General features: G+C 41.5%; 2 pseudogenes; both read left to right on the top strand.

Annotated features, from left to right (window-relative positions):
- Window positions 1-845: 845 nt before the first annotated feature.
- Window positions 846-1,525, top strand: LOC129016812 (cytochrome c oxidase subunit 2-like; annotated as a pseudogene).
- A 259-nt stretch (window positions 1,526-1,784) lies between these two features.
- LOC129017545 (ATP synthase subunit a-like) lies at window positions 1,785-2,495 on the top strand (annotated as a pseudogene).
- The last annotated feature ends 1,353 nt before the right edge of the window (window positions 2,496-3,848 follow it).

Genomic DNA, 3,848 nt, shown 5'->3' with positions numbered 1-3,848 from the left:
TCAATTGGCTTCCTAGGGTTTATTGTATGAGCCCATCATATATTCACAGTAGGGATAGACGTAGACACACGAGCTTACTTTACCTCCGCCGCTATAATTATTGCCATCCCCACTGGCATCAAAGTACTTAGCTGACTTGCTATGCTCCATGGGGGTAACACCAAATGGCCCACTGCAGTACTCTGAGCCCTAGGATTCATCTTCCTTTTTACAGTGGGCGGCCTAACCGGCATTGTACTAGCAAACTCATCATTAGACATCGTACTACATGATATCTATTATGTTGTGGCCCACTTTCACTACGTTCTAACAATAGGAGCTGTGTTCGCCATCATGGGGGCCGTCATCCACTGATTTCCCTTATTCTCAGGCTACCCACTCGACCAAGCTTATGCCAAAATTCACTTTGCCATCATATTTTTAGGTGTAAATCTAACCTTCCCACAGCACTTTCTCGGCCTATCTGGGATGCCCCGATGTTAGTCCGACTACCCTGATGCATATACCACATGAAATATTTTATCATCTGTAGGCTCATTCATCTCCCTGACAGCAGTAATGCTAATAATTTTCATAACCTGAGAGGCCTTCGCTTCAAAGCGAAAAGTCCTAATAATTGAGCAACCTTCCACTAACCTAGAGTGGCTGTATAGATGCCCTCCACCCTACCATACATTTGAAGAACCAGTCTATATAAAACCTAGACAAAAAAGGAAGGAATTGAACCTCCTAAGGCTGGTTTCAAGCCAGCCTCATAACCCCTACAAATTTTTCAACAAGATATTAGAAAAACTATTTCATAACTTTGTCAAGGTTAAGTTGCAGGTTAAACCCCGCATATCTTAATGGCACACGCAGCCCAGCTAGGTCTTCAAGACGCCACATCCCCTATCATAGAAGAGCTAATCGCCTTCCATGATCACGCCCTCGTAATCATCTTTCTTATCAGCTTTCTAGTTTTATATGCCCTCTTCCTAACAATTACAACAAAACTAACACTAACATCACAGACGCCCAAGAAATAGAAACCCTTTGAATGATTCTACCCGCCATTATCCTAGTTCTAATTGCCCTTCCATCCTTACGTATCCTGTACATAACAGATGAAATCAATGACCCTTCTTTTACCATTAAATCAATCAGACACCAATGATACTGAACCTATGAATACACCGATTATGGAGGATTAATTTTCAACTCCTATATACTTCCACCACTATTCTTAGACCCAGGTGACCTTCGACTTCTTGAAGTGGATAATCGAGTAGTCTTTCCAATTGAAGCCCCTGTTCATATAATAATTACATCACAAGATGTCCTACACTCATGAACTGTCCCCACATTAGGCTTAAAAACAGATGTAATCTCCGGACCCCTAAACCAAACCACATTCACCGCCATACGACCAGGAGTATACTACGGTCAATGCTCAGAAATCTGCGGAGCTAACCATAGTTTCATACCCATCGTTCTAGAACTAATCCCGCTAAAAATCTTCGAAATAGGACCTGTATCCACTTTATAGGCTACCGCCCACTCTCTTAATAAGGTTCACTGTAGAGCTGACCCAGCATTAACCTTTTAAGTTAAAGACTAAGAGAATCACTGTCTCTTTACAGTGAAATGCCTCAACTAGACACCACCGTATGACCCACTATCATTGCATCAATACTCCTCACATTATTCCTCATCATTCAACTAAAAGTACTAAACACAAACTATCATCTGCCTACCTCACTAAAAATTATTAACATGCAGAATCACAATAATCCTTGAGAGTCAAAATGAACGAAAATCTGTTTACTTCATTCATTGCCCCCACAATTCTAGGCCTGCCAGCTGCAGTGCCAATCGTTCTATTGCCCCCCATGCTGATTCCAGCTTCCAAACACCTTATCAACAACCGATTAATTACCACTCAACAGTGACTAATTCAACTCACCCTAAAACAAATAACAACAATACATAACATTAAAGGATGAAACTGATCCCTTATGCTAATATCCCTAATTATCTGCATTGCTACAACCAATCTCCTCGGGCTCTTGCCCCACTCATTCACACCAACTACCCAACTATCCATAAACCTGGCCATGGCAATCCCCCTATGAGCAGGTGCAGTAATTACAGACTTCTGCTTTAAAACCAAAAATACCTTAGCCCATCTCTTGCCACAAGGCACACCCTCACCCCTCATTCCCATACTAATTATTATCGAAACCATCAGCCTATTTATCCAACCGATAGCACTAGCCATGCACCTAACTGCTAATATTACGGCAGGCCATCTGCTCATACACTTAATCGGAAGCGCCACACTAGCACTATCAACTATCAACTTCCCCACAACCTCAATCATCTTCACAATTTTGATTTTACTGACGATTCTTGAAATCGCTGTCGCCCTGATTCAAGCCTATGTTTTCACACTCCTAGTGAGCCTCTATCTACATGACAATATATAATTACCCACCAATCACATGCCTATCACATAGTAAAACCCAGCCCATGACCTCTAACGGGCCCTTTCAGCCCTCTTAATGACATCTGGCCTAGCTATACGATTCCACTTTTACTCTACCACCCTACTAACACTAGGCCTACTGACCAATGCACTAACCATATACCAATGATGACGTGATGTTGTAGGAGAAGGTGCATACCAAGGCCACCACACAATACCCGTCCAAAAAGTCCTTCGGTATGGAATAATTTTATTCATCATCTCAGAAGTCTTTCTTTGCTGGGTTCTTCTGAGCATTCTACCACTCCAGCCTAGCCCCTACCCCTCAACTAGGAGGACATTGACCCCCAACAGGCATCACTCCACTCAACCCGCCTAGAGGTCCCACTCCTAAACACATCTGTATTACTCACATCGGGAGTTTCAATTACTTGAGTTCACCATAGCCTAATAGAGAACGATCGTAATCAAGCAATTCAAGCACTACTTATCACAATCTTACTAGGCATCTACTTCACCCTCCTAAAAGTTTCAGAATACTTTGAAGCTCCCTTTACTATCTCCGATGGTATTTATGGTTCAACATTTTTTGTAGCTATGGGCTTCCACGGGCTCCACGTCATCATTGGGTCAACATTCCTTACTGTTTACCTTATCCGCCAACTATTATATCATTTTACATCCAAGCACCACTTCGGCTTCGAAACCACCACTTGATACTGACACTTTGTAGATGTAGTTTGACTATTCCTATATGTCTCTATCTACTGGTGAGGATCTTACTCTTTCAGTATAGACAGTACCGTTGACTTCCAATTAACTAGTTTCGATAGCACTAGAAAAAGAGTAATAAACCTGGCACTAGCCCTAACAGTCAACACCCTCCTGGCCCTATTACTAATAACTATCACATTTTGATTACCACAACTTAACGTCTACATAGAAAAGTCTAACCCTTATGAATGTGGGTTTGACCCACTATCCTCCTCTCGCATTCCCTTCTCCATAAAATTCTTCTTGATTGCTATCACCTTTTTATTATTTGACCTAGAAATTGCCCTATTACTACCCCTACCGTGAGCCCTCCAAACAACCAATCTACCACTAACAGTTGTATCATCACTCATATTAGTTACCATCTTAATCCTAAGTTTGACTTATGAACGATCCCAGAAAGGGTTAGACTGAGTCGAATTGGTAAGTAGTTTAAACAAAAACAAATGATTTTGACTCATTAGATTATGACAGTCATACTTACCAAATGCCCCTCATCTACATAAACATTACATTAGCATTTACTATCTCACTGTTAGGAATACTAATCTATTGCTCACACCTAATGTCCTCCCTACTATGCCTAGAGGGGATAATATTATCTCTATTC

The sequence above is a fragment of the Pongo pygmaeus genome, chromosome 19, assembly GCF_028885625.2.
Source record: "Pongo pygmaeus isolate AG05252 chromosome 19, NHGRI_mPonPyg2-v2.0_pri, whole genome shotgun sequence".
NCBI lineage: Eukaryota > Metazoa > Chordata > Mammalia > Primates > Hominidae > Pongo > Pongo pygmaeus.
The sequence above is the reverse complement of the archived record's forward strand: the minus strand, read 5'-3'. Positions and strand labels throughout refer to the sequence as shown.